Below are 20,282 nucleotides of genomic sequence, written 5' to 3'. Positions count from 1 at the left end.
ATCAAATATGCACTAGAATGACTATTTACCCTCAAAACCACCTGCCACTGAACAGCAATAGTAAGAATCAAATCATGGTTCATGGCTGTAACATATGCTGTGTTCACGCCATGTCCTAATTACTGCCTGAGATGACAGCTTCGTGTACTTGAATTTGTCTCAATGCGCCAAATTGGATTCATATTTAATAACAACATTAATGAATTTATTTATTTCTGTATGTTGAAAAAGAATTTACAAAAAGAAAAAAAAATATATTCCATTAGGTAACCGTATCTAAACTAAAATTGTATTTGAAATATTTATTCACTCTAGTTGTTTCAAAACAGTGTTTATTTCTTCTGCTGAACACAAAATAATCTATTCTGAAAAGTGCTAGGAAAAAATACTGATAGTGTCCAAAATGGATACTGTCAACTGTTTTTTTTTTTTTCTTTTTTTTAAATATTAATTTGTGTTCATCAGAGGAAAGAAACTCATAAAGGTTTGAAACAAGTGGGGGGTGAGTAAATGATGACAGAATTTTAACTGTTGTGTGAGCTATCCTTTTAAAGCATATTAAACAACTTTGTTGTATGCCAAGGTACATTACATTTTAGTAGACTATTCTTGGAATAAAACTTGTCCAATGAAATCTAAGGGCTGAAATTGACTCTATGATTAGACTTCTAATATTGACATTTATGAAACACTTAAAAACATAATAGAAATAGACGTTTACATAAAGCAGTGCTATTGAATGCCAATTTGATGAATAGCTTAATGTTAGATTTATTTTATTTATTATTCTTTATTTTATTATTAGTAATTTATGTCTTGGTGTCAAGACCTTACATGCTTTCTATGTATTGCAAGTTAATTGACACAAATCTGCACAATCTCTCAAAGACTAATCATGTAGGTTAAGTACGGGCAAAGATAATCCGCATACTCTCAATTCAAGTTGATCCGACACAATCGGACATCCTGCCTGTAAGCGCAGTCAACCCAGATCGACCATTCCCTGCAAAGTCTAATTATGTAGCTTCGGTGAACGTACAGATAATGCGTAAATCCGGACGCCTTGGCATGCGCCATACGTCCGTCTGTGCATTACTGTGATCCCGATAAGCTTCTCGGAGTTGTCCCTGCAACACACCATGTCCGTTCTGACTCGTTTGTGCCATCTACAGATTTGCACGGCTCCGGAGAGCTTTTGATCACCGTCTACACGCGTTCGATACATGTCTCAACCGACCTGCTCCTCTTCTTTTTAAAACTAGGCTCGTTCGCTTTCCTCGGGGTGTTTCTGGATATCGCTTTAGTTTGCAAACGGGATTGCCTGCACGTTAAAGGATTCGCTCTTAAACAATGGAGAAACAGACAGCAACTGAAATGCGGGAATAAACGGGTGGCGTTCGGAGAGGAATACACAATTTAACGAGAGATCTGGGATAATTGTCTGATCCAGAAGCGCGTGTGGCCGTTTTCAGCTCAACTTGGTGGAAACTACACAAGGATGGTGTGTTAGGACTCAGATTTCAGCGCAGGTCGGTGTGCCAAAGAATGCACATCGCTCCGTTTCTCTTTTCTTTACGTGACACAAGAAAAGAAGATGTATTGAAACCGCAAAGGCTTTAAAGCGCCTCTGTTTAGAATTAAGTGAAATCAAGGCGACTGGATACGTCTCCAATGTTTAAGGTAGGTGAAGGGATTGTCACGCTGATTATTGAGCACCTGTCATTTATATACATATATAAAAAATAATCATTCTAAAAGCACTACTAACACATTGACACGGCTTTTACTGTTTTTACATCAGTTAGCGCGTTCAGCCGAATACACTTGTACGGAAACTCCGCATTTGACGTGTTTTAACTACATCACCGTCGATCCTGAAAAAAAGGGTTTCTTGCACTTCCAAAAAATGTAAAATACGATATATGGGAAAAGGAGAGTTGAATTTACTAAAAAAAATATACACGATGCCCATCATTGGCCCCTTAAGCGTTCGTTGACAATTTAAGAATTTCAGTTTGCTTCCCAGGATAATTACCAGCTGGAATTTCTCACGGTTCTATTACTTCTATATGATTTTCTGACCGCCTAGTAGATTTCACGCCTATGATTCCCTTGATATAAATGTTTGATGGGATTTGTGTTATTAGAGAGGTAAAAATCTGCCTCATTCTGAAGGCGTATTAATAATTTCTGCTTTTCATTGTGTTATTTCCAGCGTACAAACAGGCAATATATAATTCACATCGTGTTGTGTACATAGTAATCTTATGCAAACTGATACCGTTTGTACTCACCTGTGTTCATGGGAGTGGTAGTTGAGTTTCTAATCATGGCTGCATACTTCTATTGCGCTTGCTACAATGCTATTATAACCTTGTAAAACATATAATTCACATGCACTGGGTGGCCATCAAGTGGCACAATACCACCCGAGTTCACACTGGCTCAGATAATTATAGTCTTTGCAAAACACACCACACAAGTGTGCAGAGGAATGGAGAGACTATGAGATTTCAGAACCACGGACAGCACCTGAGTCTGAGTTTCAATGGCTTGCCATTTGCATTGCACAGATATCTACCAGTAGATCGCAAAGATGCCACTTGAATGAGAAAATTGTTTTATGGGACTTTAATGAGACTCTCTGGCAGATGTCAATGATGATTGGGAAGGCACAAAGAGCATTCACCTTGAGGGCCAGCTCATGCAGCGTGTCAATGTCTGAGGAACAGATTCATTAGATGAACAAGCTTCTAGCACAAAGCCAATTTGATTAGGACTCACGTGCACTGCAGCTCTAATAAGTCCCCTCCCTTTGTGTACCTGCTCCCAACCTTTCCAAATATAACTGAGAACAAAGGCTGCAGTTGTCAACAGTAGTGAAATGTAACAGCAGATCAAGCCTTTAGAGGATTGATTAGTTTTCTGTATCTATGGTTACAAATGTATAATATAATATTTAACTAAACATTGAAAAAATGTTAGTTTGCCTCTGATGTGAATATACTAGTGCACACAAACCAGAATAAATGCCTCAAGATTATACCATCGAATTGAAACCATAGGGTCAGGAAAGTGATGACAGTTCAAACCAGTGGTCAACTTTTAAAACCACTCCACCTCTCAGACAATTGCTTCCAATTGGCCTCTGATTAACCTTACATCCACCTTCTTAGCTTAGACTTAGCCACTTAAAAGGCTCTCATACCATTCCAGTGGGCTGGACAGATGGTTCCCCATCTTTACATGGGCTGCCCGAGCATAGCAGGGCTCATGTATTTGTCCAATAATCACCCCCTCCCACAACCCCCCCCCTAGCTGGTGTCAGTGTAAGACTGTTGACACAAATTTCCCATGGTGCCACCATCATTTGTATGCCAGTGTGCTCTAAACTGCTCACCCTCATTTGTCTTCCCTATATCTAATACATGCAGTTAAACAGTTATTCTATAGAAAGCGATGCAAATGTTGTATCGAATGGTGGTTTCGATTTCAATAGTTAATTCCGTGGTATCAGTAATATGTGAGGACATGCGTATGAGGTCACTACGTCTGATTGAAAATTTCAGTTCATCTGCTCCTTGCTGTATTGCTCATCTTAAGGAGCTGACATTATCTAGACTAAGACTGTGTAATCTCTGTCTGTCGGGCAATTATAATTTGAATTCTCAGAAGACAGAGATTATGCAAACTATGAAAGGGCCCTCCAGACTAAGATTCAACTAAAATCTACTATAAAAATGCTGTAGAGACCTCTGGGTTCTTAACTGACGTCCACTCAATCAGAGGAACGGCGGGCTAGAAGTGCTGCCAACCTAATCTCTGTGACTGGCAGTAAAATACTTACACTGCCTTAGCCCACAAGGGATTAGGGAAATTTCCCTAATGAACTTACAGTTAAAGCCTCTCACCCACTGGACCCAATTTACAGAGCCCTCTTTGAAGCACCCTGGACCCTGCATATAAATGTATTAGTCTGGAGTGAGTATTATGCCAGTGTTCAAAAATATCTTTGTTAGTTATAGAATAGTTTTATAAAAACTTTAATTAATAAATAAATTAATAAACAATTAATTAATACATTTGTAAATAAAAAGCTAATTAAGCTTACTTATAATAGATTTATTGTAATTATAACTAATATTATATATATATATATATATATATATATATATATATATATATATATATATATATAAATATAATACAATTTACAATTTAAAATTAAAACAAATATACATGCATTAACGTGTATTTATATTTATACAAATTGTCTTTGTTACATTGTTGCTGAAATCTATACATACGTTTTTATCTAGTTATATATACCTAATAAATATACACAGTACACACATATGTAAACAAAAATATTTATTTTATAAGCAATTAATCACGATTAATGATTTCACAGCATTAACATTATATGTCGCTATTAATCACATCCAAAATAATGTAACAATATATATTAGCAAAACATATACAAACACACACACATATATATATATATATACACACACACACACACACACACACACACACACACACACACACACACACACAGAACTATAATGTCCAAAAAATGACCAAATAAGGTTACAAAATTAAACCTTTTTTTCTTAATATTATTTTTAATTAATATTATATATACTTACTATTTATTAAATTCATACTACAGACTTAGGTTTAGGTTTAACTCTTGTTAACTCTTGTTATTACTATGGTAACTATAGTATTATATCATTACTATAGTGCATGTGGAGTGTTACTATATCACCATATAATTAAGTGTTACTGTTAAGTAATTTTATAATTACATTTTTAGAGAATTTCTAAAGTTTTCTTTCTAAAATTCTAATCAAACAATTTTTATATTCTGTTTAGTACATCAACATTTGAATGAGTGCAAACCTGCCGTTTATAGGGGCCAATATAACAGCTTTGCCACAATCCGTAAGCATTTTGTCATCATCTAGCATTTTTTTTTATAAAACTAATGTGTCATGACCAATAATACTGTCTTTGGTAGCAAAAGATCATGACCATCAGAGCTGATAATATTTTCTGGGTTCTACAGTGTACAGGGTCAGATAGTGAGGAAGATACAATCATTTTTATAGCCATTGTGACAGAGGAAAAGGCAGTATGTGTATAAATGTGTAGCAGTGTCTGGGTATATATGTGCATGGTCAAGTCAATATTTCAAATTGTCAAATGTATTTATACAGCACTTTTCACAACACACAATGTTTCAAAGCAGCTTTAATGAAAATCATATTAAGTAACAATAAAACTGATCAAGCATTGAGACTTACTATATACTATATATTGCATGCAGTATACTTTTAAATTGTGTCCACCAGTTGTGGGAAAATTATATCTAAAAAAAAAATAAAAATAACACCATATTTAGACAGTGTGTGAATTTTGCTGTGTGTACTTGTCTTTATGAAGATCAGCAATGAATAACTTAATGGACTCATTGATTGGTGTTTAAAAATGCTTCCAGACATTCCTTAATTAAACAGAACAAAAACATCCTCTTAGACTGCTTTCACTGCATAATAAATGCTAGCAGAACTCTAGCCAATTATTTTTATGCCTAACTAAAACTTATTTTAAATCAACACAATTGTCTTGTTGAAAAGTGTGTAGGCTGACTATGAGAATTTTAATATCTTATGGTCTGATATATGTAAGTATATGGCATATGCATTTGGAAACAGACACGGGCCGTTTCCTTTTGGCTTTGCCACAGAAATAAGTGTGTTCAGGATATCACATGGACTTAAAACTTTTGATCTAGACCGTGATGCTAAATTGGATCTAGCGAGGTGGCCCTCAGCCTAAGCCGTTTACTGGTTTTCGCTGTCCATTAAAAAGATTGTGATCACTTTCCTTTTGGGGAAATGAACTGATCTCGGGTCAGATTTGACGATAAAGGCGATGATGAAGAAGCGGCTTTTAAGAGCTGATTTCTGACAAAGGCAGAAAGTAACTGGAGCAATGGCACCTCAGGGACAGTGAATGGAAAGGAGCTAGGCCATGCCCTGCAGCCACACACTGAATTAGAGACCCCTCCAGGGACTCGGGGGAGCAGTTCTCATCTCACCGTGAAATATAAGAACATCATTACTCCCACCCACGATCAGAGGTTCCTAAAGGGATGAGGCCTTTGTGCTCACGTTCAGGAATGGAATGGAGTCGGGTTTAAAACTTAATTTCTCCATTTCCCCACAATATAAAAGGGCCCTCAGGCATGTGCTATCTGCATAACTAATACTAAGATTGCACTATAGTTGTTTAGTGTAAATATTATTAATAGTGTTCCATCGTTAAAACTGAAGTCATTTAGAGAGTCAATTGTATGCAAATTATATGCATGTACTAATATATATATACTTTATATTTATAAACACACACATACACACAACTGTGGTCTATTCTGAGAGGCTACCAGGGAATATTATGTGAACACAGCCGAACATTAATGATCTTTTGTCTTTCTGAAATCTTTTGACTGCAGTATAGCGCACAATCTGAAGTACTGTATCATGATGACACAAGAAGTATGCGCACATTAATTTAGTATTTATTTGCTTCAGTTAACAATAATAACCAGTCAGCATGAGCAATCTCCTTTTCTTCTCTATTGTGACTGAAAAAAAACACTTTTGTTTCCATTAAGAATTAATTAAATCACTCGATTGTTGTCTTTTGTTATTGCTGCGATTTCATGGTGACTTTAAGGCAATTCAGTTCATTAGACAGCCATTTTGATAACTCCACAGATAATACTGAAAGTTGACAAACTCTAAACAGTTTGTCAAAATCACGTTTCAATAGGATATATGATTTTTAATAAGCATCATCTCACAACATTATCATAAAATTTATTTCTTTTGCTCGAACATTTTTTTCAGACTGGTCCAGTCAATATGCATGTGTGTTCTGGAGTTTACATGCTTACAGTCTGAATAGCTGCCAACCTCTGCATGTGGTAATGGGAAGCCCTATTCTTTTGTTATATTCCCTGAGGGATCCTTGTGTACTCATGCTTGAGTTCATAATGTCCAGAGAAACATAGAATGTACTTTAATAACACCAGGGTTTTACAACACATAAACGATCACACTAAAAACAAACTGAATGTTTAGACAAGAGGCCAGAGCATCATGTGTGGTTTTATCATCCACCTTTGGGCAGTTGGATGTAGCTACATTTAACGTTGATATTTAGATTTCTATCAGAACGTAATACTCTAGATATTTATGCATAGCAAAGACATCAGATGTTTTTGGACACTGCCTTTCTCTGGTCTCACATTCTAAAGGATTATAGGAAGGGGGGGTGGGCTATAGCCCCTTAGGAAATTGTTAAAACAGTTTCGCTCTACGGACCGAAAATGGAGAGCTACTTGTAGAGCGGCAGGGCGATAACATTCAGGCTCAGCTGGGGACGTTGGCTCTGTGAGGCTGTAATTTAGAAAAGGATCCAAGGCTTATCAGTCGGCATCCTGGTGTTGGCGAGAAAAAAAAACTCCAGGGATGAGTCACTCTGAGAGGGAAACATAGCTAACAACATACACACACATAAGCTCTGTTCCAAAACCTAGTGAGCTGCATTGCTGTCATTATAAGGCAGCATTGGAACTAGAATGAAAGCTCATTTGGAGATATTTGCATACTATATATAGAATAAAGAATATTATATATTAAGAAAGTTGTTTCATGAATATATTTACAATATTTGTGCAAATTTAGGAACAAGTTATAATTAAAATCATTTTAGTTATAGTGTCAGGTGTCTTACTGATTGGTTTTAGCTTTATTTATTTATTTATCCATCCATTTATTTATATATTTATGTGTACTGACTTTTCCCATTATAATAATAATAGAATGGCCAGAGAATTTGCATGCCAAGAAAACGCTGAGAAAATAACAATTTACTGAAATCACATACATCTTATGCAGAAAGGATTAGATTACTCTGAGGACCTCCAGGTTAGATGAACAAAGCGCTTTACCCCATAGCTCCTTCCACAAAACAAAACAAAACAAAACACTCGCAATAACAACTAAACACAGATGTGGTCAACTTGTGCTACACTGGTTGCACTGTGTGCTTTTTTGTCTCCCAAAAACATAACTAGTTCATAAGAGTCATTTGTATATGAAGTAGGCTGCACTGGTGTGTTGCATGTATTTGTGATGCACCCCGTGAGGACAACTCTATAAAGAAACCTGGCTTTCCGCTATTATTTCAAGGTATGCATATCCATAAAGAAGCTCACTGCCTTTTGGAATAGAGAACTATAAGCAGACCGACCTGACCAGACTGGAGACCAATCCATCAATCCATCCATCCATGGTCCAATTAGAGTTCATTTCAAATTATTTTTGTTTTCATCATTTTAAAGGTGAATTACTTTATGTATAAGTAATAAACCATTCTGACTTAATGACAAGTGCTGGTACTTTGCTTGTTTTATCATCTACCATGTTAAGACACATTCTAATTGCTTATCAAAGTAAAACATACTCCTCAATAAACCACTTTTTTTTTTTACATTTTCTTATCCAGTAGAAATCTTCTTATCCTTAGAAAAGATGCATCATTTTAGCTGTAGGGTTAAAATCCTGCTGGTGTGGATGTGGTAAAAGGTCACTGGAGTGGCGTGAGGGTTGCGTATAGGGAGCAGTAAGATGATTCTCTGCTCAAGGACACAGACAGAAACATCTCCATTTATTTTCATGTCAAGAGCCTCTGGGTGTTGTCTTCTCTGAAAAACAGATATGCTGTATTCTGCATGCTGAGCCTCTGCAAAGCAAACCAGCTCTCTGGAGAGCAGGGTCTGTCATCGTCCTCCAAGTTTGAGGAGAGCTGAGTTGAGTAAGTGGGCGCACTGATTAACTCTTTATACCGTATGATCAGGTAGGCGTTGCTTTTGAGGAATCCAGAACACCACTAGTAAAACAGCTGTCTAAAAGTCTCCAGAGTGGGCCCAGAACTCCTTAAGAACAACCTGATATGAATGTATTTTGGTAGAACAATTTGGGTTATGTGCACCATTCAAGGATATAGTGCTGGCAGGCGGAGGAGGGCAGAAATACTGGCATGTTCAGCATCAGAAATCTCCAGGCACCCTGCCTGGGACCATAACCAGTAACTTTTCTTTCCAGCAAAGCGCCAAAACCCCCTGTGGCATATAAATATTCAGAATGCATGAACACCAGAAATTGTTTTTTTTTTCTTCAGGACTCTGTTGTATTTTGAGAATACAATATAATACGATTGAGGCTCTACAGTAATTTAATACTATTTCTATATTGTGAGGCTGAAAGGGATTATGGATCTTCTCTGTCTGAAGCTGAACAGATAATGCAGAAGATCAATATCCCTAAGAAACTTTGCTAAGGCTTTTGGTTTACTGTCATAGTGACCCACATTTCAGTCACAGGGTGTGCCTTGTGCGTTGGAGAGCAGCACTGTTAATCAAGAAAGAAAAGGAGAGCAACATTGAAAAGAGCCCAATAATAGTCATACAAATATATTGATCTGACAAGTGTGTAATTTGTCGTTATTGCTTCTGTTGAGTCTACTAGGCTACATGTGAAAGACTATTAAAGACAACAAAAACATATTTACAACCCTAATTCTGGAAATGTTTGGGAGATTTTATAATTCATTTATTTATTTTTGACAGAATGAAAACTAAAAGAATTTAAAATCACATGAGCCAATATTTTATTCATAATATAATATCATAACATAACAAACTGAGAGATTGTACAGTTTTATGCACAAAATGAGTAAAATTGTACATTTGATGGTAGCTAAAGGTCTACAATGGTGTAGCATCTGCTCTTCTTTTCAAAATAGAAGACATCATCAAGGTTATGAGTTATGAGCATCAAGGTTAATGCTTCTGGAGGTTAGCCTAATATAGATTTCCAAATGCTGAAGAGTTTGTGGTCATCTTTGTCATAGTTTTAATTTTATAATGCACCAAATGAACTGACATTTTCCAAAACATGCAAGCTGCCCACACCATATGCACTTATAACCTTTCCTTTGTTGCCCCCATGGCAAATTCTTTGAGACCTGTAGTAGGCATCAAATTTTAAATGAACTCTTTCAGTAGAAAAATGTCTCAGTTTAAACATTTTTATGTTCTGTTGTGTATAAAATATTACCTTTTTTGAATAGCACTTGGGCTGGTTGTCTCAACTTTGCAACCCTGTATGCTAAATTCATTTCAGGGGTTAATTATATATATATATATATATATATATATATATATATATATATATATATATATATATATATATATATATATATATATATATATATATATATATATATATTTTTTTTTTTTTTTTTTTTTTTTTTAAATGTACACTGATAAATAAAACTGTGACATTTGTTCATAAGACAGGAAGTTGAGTCAGTTTCAGTTTCGTGCTGCTTTCATGGCTTTAAAAGATAAGTGTGTATGAGTCCACAGTTCGTAGGTTGATTTCCTGAAAAAATGGTGCTTTCAAAATATTTTCTGTTTTATCATCCGCCAGGTAAAAATAAGCCCAATTGCTTATTAAAATAGTACACTCTTCTTAATAAATCATACAATTATTGTGTCATTCATGAATGTAGCAAACAGTGTGGGTTGGGTTAAAGTTGGCATACAATCAAAACTGATAAAACTGAATGATAAATATTATGGTGAAATGTATCTATGTTTATATTTTTTTTCTTTAAATTCCTAATTGTTTTTATAAAAATGTATGCCACAGGAGCCTCTCACATTCAAGCCTGCATTAATTTCAGTAGACAAAGCTCAGTTTCACAGTTCAATAAATAACCAATAAATCCAGTCTTACAAATTATTTGAAATGTATGTATACCCATTTTGGTAATACTTCTGGACATTTCTGTTTCTATACATAACAAGACTGTATGTATTATTATTATTGATATTTATATTAATATTGTTATTAACAGTTATGCAGTATGAGTATGAAAGTAGGATTCTGTAGTACAGCCATTTTGAAAATTGTGAATACTAAATCACTGCCTTTATTAAAGAAAACCTTGGCATGTTCAGGCAATACACTTCTGTCAGTAGCACTTTTTACCAATGTTTGCTGCTGAGTATGTTGCTGCAGCTTTTCAGCAACACTTATGATGCTCATTTGTCTCCATCAGACACTGTAGTCACAACTGTGCGCTTGTCAACTTAGAAATTTCAGTATCTTGGTTTCTTGACTTCCATTGTGAAAACAAAGATAATGAATTTCAAAAATACATATCACTTGTAATGGCACTGTGTACCTAAAATCATACTGTCATGATAATGCAGTCAGTTTTTATTTTTCCAATGTGATTTTTCGTATTGGTTTTGCATATTTAATGAAATGGTAACACTTTAGAATACTGATCTTCATTAATAAATAACTACACAGGAACACATGGCTAATGCACTATTAACATTTTAATAACTACTATTACCTAACAAGGAATTCTGATTAACAGTTTATTAAATAATAGCATTCATTTGAAACTGGTAGTTTACAATTAGCTAATCTTGGAGAACTCCTACTGTATACAGGTTCCTAATTAATGTCAATTATGCATAATAAATAATTAATTATTTTTTAAAATGAAGATGATGGTAACACACTAGTTATGACTCAAATATTACCAAATCCTTCTAAAAAGCTACTAATTACTTGGATCTGTATTCTAAAGTGAAAATCAACATTTAGTATCAGCTAATGTCATTGTAAGCGTTTTGAATAGTAATGACTTAAGTTACTACATACTTCTGAAGAAACTACAAATTATTTGGATCCATTCTACTAACCAGAACTTTACAAAAACCTCAAAAGTTTAACAATGATTTCAGTAATTACTAGAAGATTACACAATCTTCACTTTAGAAAAAAAAACAAATCCTTTAGAAGGATTGTAGTACAACCTGAATAACTACTATTTATTTTATTTTTAAAACTGCAAAAGCTTACAATGATTTCAGTCATAAATAGAGAATTATCATAATCTTCACTTTAGAATACTGATCCCAATAATTGGTAACTCCCTCTGAAGTATTTGGTAATACTTGAGTCATTAGTGGGTTTTTTGCATCCAAGGTCTGTTTGTTGTTGTTTTTTCATGTCCCATGTTCTCTGTGTGACCTACTTTCTGTCTTCAGTTGATTGAATCATTAGGTTCAGGTGTGTTTAGTTAATTATGTCATTTACCTTTTGTTTTATAAGTTCCAGTTTGTTTCATGCCAAATTGTTCGGTCTCACCTTTAGTAGCGTCTTTAGTTGGGTCTTTAACAACATCTACGTATGTGTGTGGCTCAAGTCTGCCTACATGCCTTCCTGTCTGTATCCTTGTTTGCTGTTTTGTGGAAGATTAAGGACTGTTCTAAGTTATACTGTTGTCGAGTGCTCCTTCCTGAACCACAGCGTGACAGAAGGCCGGACCGTAAAAACAGTTTATAGTGGCATGTTTTCTTTGTTTTTTTTGTTGTTTTTTTCCTCACGAATGACCCTAATGTCCTCATCCTCCTACTGGAGCTCTCTCGAGGACCACACAGATGATTTTGTGTTCCTTGCTAACAGCACACGTTACCCGGACAGCTTCTTGTGCTCAATTTACTTTCGCGGACTTAACACCTCAGCACGAGCGAAGCAGCCTGGGAATGAGCCTCGAGAGAGCGTGGCCGCTTACATCTAGTGGGCCCCACTCTGGATCCAGGCCAGCCCACCATCTCACGGAGCACAGCCAGAGTTCACTGATAACTGATAACTGAGCCGATAATGTCAGACCAGGTGCGTGAGCCATCTACAGAGCACGCCATGGTGGAGAAAGCCTGGTGCAATGAGAGAGCGAAGCTCCGCCCACTGCACTAAAGCTGAGGGTGAGCTGATTATACATCTGGGGCTGCTGTATCTGCAAAGAGAGCTAGACGACTGGGATCTGGAGTTAGACCTGGCACCTCCCCTGTATCCTGAGTTCCCGTGTCTGTCCAGCCATCCAGAGACTTGTCCTCAAGAGCACTCTCTAGTGATCGTGCAGCCAGTGCACGCTCCAGTGATCACGCAGCCAGCACACACTCCAGTGATTACGCTTAAAGATTTCCCACCCTCCCACCAATTCCAGTCTCAGCCAAAGTCTCCTGTCAGCCCCTATGCTCCCCCTCAGGAAACCATCTGGTGGTCGGATTCGCCACGGGTCTGCAAGTCACCATCGCCATCATAGGTGGAGGATCCCTCACCTCGTCATCCAGCCTCTGTGTCCTGGACTTCATCCTGGCCTTTAGACCCATTGGCTCCCTCGGCTCCGCTAGGCTCCATCGTCCTTCCAGCTCGGCCTTGGTCTGTCGTCGACCATCCGTTGCCTCGGGATTCTACTCCTCCCATTTCACCTTGTCCCTCCATCCTTCCGGCTCTGTTAGGCTCCTCCATCCCCCCGGTTCCACCTCCTTCCTCTGTCGCTCTGGCTCCACTGCGTCCTTCTGATTCCCTCCGCATTGGTCACCAGTGCCATTGGTGTCGCCTAGGTCTTTGGCTCTCCATCTCTGTCTCCTCCACCACCTGTTCCACCGCCGTCTGTCGGCCCCATGGATTCTATGGCCATTCCTCCTCCATGGCTGTTCCCTCTGTCAGCTCCACCGTGGGCCATCATCTTCATGGCTGTGCTCTGGGTCTGATGGATCTCCTCCTGCTCCAAACTCCTGTTTCTTCCCTGGCTCCTTCCTCTGTCCGTTCCTCCCTGGACTCAGTGTTTGTTGTCTTTGTTTACCAACCCCCGCCTGGGGTTCCATCCTCCACCTGAACCTCCTCCCAATTTTCCATTCGCTCCTCCCTTTGGTATTTCCTTTTTCGGTGCGAGGACGCACCTTTTTGGGAGGTAGCGATATGTCACATTCAAGGTCTGTTTGTTGTTGTTTTTTCATGTCTGATGTGCTCTGTGTGACCTACTTTCTGTCTTCAGTTGATTGTGTCATTAGGTTCAGGTGTGTTTAGTTAATTATGTCATTTACCTTTTGCTTTATAAATTCCTGGTAGTTTCATGTCAGGTTGTCCGGTCTCATCTTTAGTAGCGTCTTTAGCAACGTCTACGTATGTGTGTGGCTCAAGTCTGCCTACCCTTCTTGTTAGTTACTAGTAGTTACTAGAGTGTTAATATTGCATTACTCGTGTGTTCTTGTGTAGTTATTCATTAATGATGGAACTGTATTCTAAAGTGTTACCAAAAAAACTCTAAAAATAATAATCAGTCAATCAATGGATACAAATGTTTTAATTGATTATTTTTTTTATGAATATGATTGTTTTCTTGGGGTTATTCCATTTAACATTTGAAAACTTGATTGTTTTTTGTACTTTTCCTTTCCTTTCCTTTCCTTTCCTTTCCTTTCCTTTCCTTTCCTTTCCTTTCCTTTCTTGTCATTCTTTAGAGAAGAATAGGAATCCTATCAGATAATAGACATCATAAAAAATAAAAACATTACATGCCACACCCCTGACAGATAGTATAATTGCTTTCCAAAAGCAGCTTTGGTGTCATGGTTAAATAGTACACTTTAAGCAGACAGCACTGATTAATAAATCAGCGTTACTGACTTAAAGAAAAGCTTTACAAGGATTACTTGTCAAAGTATGATTAGTAGTATCTTATTTATTAGCGCTGTATGCAACACGCAAGCAAATAAATGTCCTTTAAGCACAAAGTACCAATTGTGTTAGTCTCCATGTCATGATTTTTTTTCATGCTGATGATTTGCTGTGTTCACATGGCCATGCTGATTACAAGAAGGACCGATAAAAAAGCAATGATTTAGAGCAAATAACAATGACAAAGTGCTGCTGGCATCCGTAAACATAAACTCATACACAGAATCCATGTGGCTCGACAACCACTCACAACGATTATTGACACTGTCAGTCACAAACATGGCAGGCATGTAACAACAAAGGCTGGAAGAGTCTCTCACATAAACACACACATACGGCAGAGAAATCGGCTCCTCTGTATTCTACTGCCATCTAGCATGTGTCTCATCTCGAAATTGCAATTTTTCGCCTGCATGCTTCATAGCCGCCCATCTGAACGTGGCATGTGCCCTGTTGAGATGTCAGTCATGCGACAGTGATGGCAAACAAGCTCAAGGACTTGAGTGCCACTCCAGTGATCACCGATGGCTGACAGTCCATCACTGCTGCCACAGCAGACCCTGTGCGAATGATCGATTCAGCTGGACAACACTGTTACACGGCTTCCCCACAAATACAGAAGAATACCCAGAGAGAGAGATTTTCAATTCTGTTATTATATGATGCTTGCTGAGGTTTGATCTTGAGTTTTGAGGTTTGTTGAGTTGCCAAAACTTCTCCAGACACATAAATACCTGTTTGTGTCAGACTGCTGTTTGCTGTCTCTGAGAAACAGTAAAGGACTCAAACTGCCTTCATCCAAATTTACAACCTTCTCCTCGTCTGCTTTTATGGGAATGTTTATAAGGATTACTTGTCCCAATACTGTGGCTTGTTGTCTAACTTTGTCACAACAGCAGAGGTGTCGACTATAAAATGGAATGAAGTCGTGCAGTTGTTGTCATCATCTTTGACATTCAAAGAGATTTTAATTCAAGCTAATGCATCTTTTAACATCTTCCACAACTGGCATTATCAATTATGAAATAATCGTGTTATTTCACAGTTTCAAAGGGATGAAAATACAGAGTGACGATTTTCACGCTCCCCTCTGAGCGAGATACGTTCCCTTCTTGTGTGATGTCAAGTGATTTATATCTCATTAGCGTATTTTTCAAAAGGATGCTCCATATTCAGTAGCGTGATTCTTCTGGCTTGGTGCCACACCCCTACGGCAAAACCAATTAGTTGCAAAAACAGCTCTCTAGAACTTCCTGCTACAAAGCTAACTAATAATCATCTTCACACCATCATGACTAGCGTGCAGTTTTCGCTAAAGTCTACAATGAAAACATCCAATTTTCTCATCACATGCCTTTCTCAGGTTAGCATACCATGATGGAGGCTAATTTTTATTAATAGCTACTTAAAAGAATAGTGATGAAGTACAATATTGAAAGCTTTTGTAAGAGTAAAACAGTTTGGTAGTGCATGGCATAGTTATATTCTACCTGGTCTCAAGGCATACCTTGGTGCATTTTTTAGCGAGCCACGAAATACATACCAATAAGTGCAACAGTGCAGTTTCCAAAAAAATGAACACTAATGGCAATAAAACTCACATATTTTCTCTTTGAAACTGTGGCAAAATGTACAGTATGGTACATAAAACAGTGTTGAACAAAAATTGCACAGAAGTACATATGAGACCAGGTTGTTTATATTGTATATCAGAAAATAAAATGTGAATAAATGCTTAAATCAGTAACACTTTGTTTCAGGGTCTCTTAACAAGTTCCTTATTAGCATGCATATTGAATATTAGCCATTCAGTAATTAAGCACATATTAATGCCATAGAATATGTAACAATTGTTAACTATGACTTTTCCCACAGTAAATTCCTAATTTAAGTTTAAGTTTAGATATTGGGTAAAATTAGGGATGTAAAATAATGCAGAAAAAGGCATTAATTTGTGCTTAATTAGCACTAATAAATGATTAATGTAAAATGCAAGCTAATAAGGTTCAGCGTGACCTTATTCTATATCCCTAGTTCTACTAAACTTAACAACCATTTTACTAACTATTAATGCTATGGCTAAAGCTATGATGAAAAATAAAGCATCACAACTGGAATGGTGGGGAAATATGGCTTAATTCCAACAGGTTTATTCTTAAACCTTATTACCCTACACAGATAAAGGGAATTATGGTCTCATGGGATGTAACAGTGTCCTGTGACTGCACTTCAGAATCTCTGGATACAGTAGATTTGTTTGCTCCATCAATGCAGTGTATTTGGACATCTTACTCATTTGACAAACTCCTTTTTGAATTCCACGTTGTTGTGAAGTATACATATTTGGACAAACACAAGGTGTTCTCTTTCTGTTCCCCAATATTTTCTGCTATCTTTATCCTTCTACTAAAAATAAGTAGCTAAAAAATACTGTCTGTACATTTTTATTTCATCTAACAACTAAGCCTTGTGTTGGCAAGAGGCAATGGTGAGGTTCAGGTTATGCTAGTTGACAGCAATTTGAAAGCGAAAGAAACCCAGCTAATGATGCAGTAGCGATTCTTGCTGCTCTAGAATATGTGCAGTTGTAAGCGATTCCTTGGGGGGGCCACATATTTTATCTGAGAAATGTGAGGTGCGTGGGTGCAGTCTGTTTCTCAGGGACACAACAGAGGGGATAGGGGTAGGGAGTAGAGAGGTTGCCAGAAGACTTCCAGGAACATATGGTGCCTGCACCACAGCTCCTTGACACCTTTCAAACAGCAGCTGTTTTGAGAGGTTCATAGATTTTATTTACTGTTTAAGCAGTATAACACAACTCACTATTGGCACAAGGCGATACTGTACTAATATTGATAACATAAAGAACATATTTTTATTTTGTTAACATTATCTGCTTTAGTTTTTAACATTTGATCATATCCAGAGTGCATTTCATGACATTCTATTTACTAGGACGATTCATATATATTAATATAATAATATATATATATATATATATATATATATATATATATATATATATATATATATATATATATATATATATATATTTTTTTTTTTTTTTTTTTTTTTTTTTTTTTTTAAATATACTTTATGAAAAAAATTGCTTCCAACCTTTACTCTCGATTGACTCTTGTATTTAATGTACATGTGGTGAAAGCATTTTCCTAAATCACAGTACTAAAAAGCTCCTCTCTAATCTATTGGCAGAGACCTAATGCAGAGTGGAAACAAGCTGTGGTTTATTCCCAGTAATTGCCTGTGAACTTTAAATCTTTTATAAAGATTTAGCCAAATATAAAGTTTCACACTTATGTTTAAGTTGGAATTGTGAATGACCTGTTATCACTTAAGAACTTAGGATGGATTATATAGTACATCACCTAGATGTGACATATTCATTCATAAATTACGTTTTGGCAGTAGCATAACTCATTTTTCACTGTGTGAGTATTTGTGTCTGTTGGCAAATAAGTGTGTCTATGTGGAGATAAGTCAAAATGAGTTGTGATGGGCCAGCATAAATTCCAGGCTGTTTTTGAGTCCCATCCTTGACTGGTGTGTCCACTGGCATTCAAATAAATTCATTTTTGAGGAGACTCTCACTGGCATCTGTTGGTGTATTGATGGAATATCCACAAAAAAACTATCTGCAAAGAGTCATTAAAATGACTAATTTGTATAGTTACTGCTCCGATACACATGGATATTTAACTTCAAATCTCAGTGGATAACCACATAGACAGTGAAATCAAACTTAATTGCATCATTGCATTGTATATATTAATATTGCTATTTCTTCTTTGGAAAACAGAAAGAAACATTCAGAATAATTTATCGCTAACACTGCAATGCTTTGCTCTACTTCTGCTTCTAGCATATGATAAATGCTGGTCCCTATGTGGCATTTACTTTATATTATTTTAGATAATAGTGGTTTTGTAGGCTAATGCTTGTTTACATTTCATTACTGTCATATACTTTAAATTTTGATTTCCATATTTAATGTAATTTAGCAGGCGATATAACCATGTAAATAATAATCATTTCATAAAATGAAATAAAAACAATAATGGAATAAAAAAGTAAAATAAAATCAATAACTGGCATTTAGCATGGCATTCATTCAACACAAAAAAAAATGTTATTTAAAAGCTTTTTAAGACTTTTAAAAGCTTTTTATGTGTTTAGATCGGTGTTATGGGGTAAGGATGTTATAGAAAGAGACACAAGGGATGACTCTTGGCTGTGGAAGTCTATATAAATTTATCCAGCCGAATGGTTCTGATTATTCATGTGATGTGTTAATTATTCATAAGCACAACTGCAGAACCTGGTCTCTTTATCATTTGATCTGGAAATAGGTTATGTTAATGTAAATGTGCCTACTTGAGCTTTACTGTACGTCTTCTTTATCTGACTTGGTGAAGCTTTTGAAAAGTCATTCACTAGAAGGAAAAATACAACTCTGGTGAATGCTCTTACAGCTTTTATTGCGTTTTCTAATTACATGTATGGATAAAGAATGAGTTAAATGATTGCAAATACTTTTCCTGAAAGGAACAAACTAGAGACTAGATTGCATTAGGTGAGATCATATTTGCATGGTAGATGGCTACAAAGATTATAAGTAATTGACTACATGGAATTAAAAATAGTTTTGTTTTGTTTTTTGGTTCGTGATTTTTTGTGGAGTTTTGTTAATGCGCTGCAGGAAATTGCAGAGACCCAGCTGGATTTTGACATGTATCTCTTTCATTGGCTGGGCTCACAGTGAACTGCCCCACTGTTGCCTCCAGCATTGATATCACAGCTATAAATAATAAAGTAACCCGTTGCCCAGGGAATACATGTATCTGAAACAATGAGAGTGCCTAGACTGCTCTTTGGCAGGATCAGATCAGTATATATTAATGAGACTGAAGTGCAGAACCTGTGATTATTTTTTAAAAGCTTGGCTTCATTTAGCCTATTACTTCAGGAGGAATGATTTTGATGGCAGTGGTGATGCTGTTACGTTATAGAGAGGCTAAATTGAGCCCTAGCCCTCAATAAGAAGATGTCTCTTTGTAAGGTGGTGCTAAGAACTTTATTTTTAAGAGTAATTTTCAGACTCCATTTAACATTTGGCAGACTGACAAAAACAGTTATTTATACTACTCATTGTCCACCAGTGAAATCACAGTTGCAGTAAGCTTAATAGCTGGTTGCTAAAGCAAAACCAGATCTTTGGACTTTCTCTACACTTACTATAATCATGTAGTCGAAGATTAAAACTTTAAATTAAGGATTTGCTCCTCTCTAGTCTTTTCTGATGTTTAGTGTCCTATCATTTCCATATGTAATGCTGCTAATAATCTAGTTTGAACTGGGCACATTAGGGAGTAATATAAATTTGTTGCCTTATATTTCTTAATAATTGTAACTTGCATATTAATTGGAACATTTAAGAGCTTCCACATTGTAAGAACATAATTATTTGAGTTTCAATGAATTATTATTATTATTATTATTATTAATATTATATTATTATATATTATATATATATATATATATATATATATATATATATATATATATATATATATAATT

General features: G+C 36.2%; 1 protein-coding gene across 1 annotated transcript in view; it reads left to right on the top strand.

Moving 5' to 3' along the window:
• The first annotated feature begins 907 nt into the window (after positions 1-907).
• Positions 908-20,282, top strand: part of LOC122334861 (leucine-rich repeat and fibronectin type-III domain-containing protein 2) — a 112,556-nt gene continuing 93,181 nt past the window's right edge. Inside the window, exon 1 of the mRNA XM_043232744.1 lies at positions 908-1,680. The gene's annotated coding sequence lies outside the window, so the exon portion shown is untranslated. The remainder of the gene's footprint in view (positions 1,681-20,282) is intronic.

Source organism: Puntigrus tetrazona, unplaced genomic scaffold (genome assembly GCF_018831695.1).
Source record: "Puntigrus tetrazona isolate hp1 unplaced genomic scaffold, ASM1883169v1 S000000657, whole genome shotgun sequence".
Taxonomy (NCBI): domain Eukaryota; kingdom Metazoa; phylum Chordata; class Actinopteri; order Cypriniformes; family Cyprinidae; genus Puntigrus; species Puntigrus tetrazona.
The sequence above is the reverse complement of the archived record's forward strand: the minus strand, read 5'-3'. Positions and strand labels throughout refer to the sequence as shown.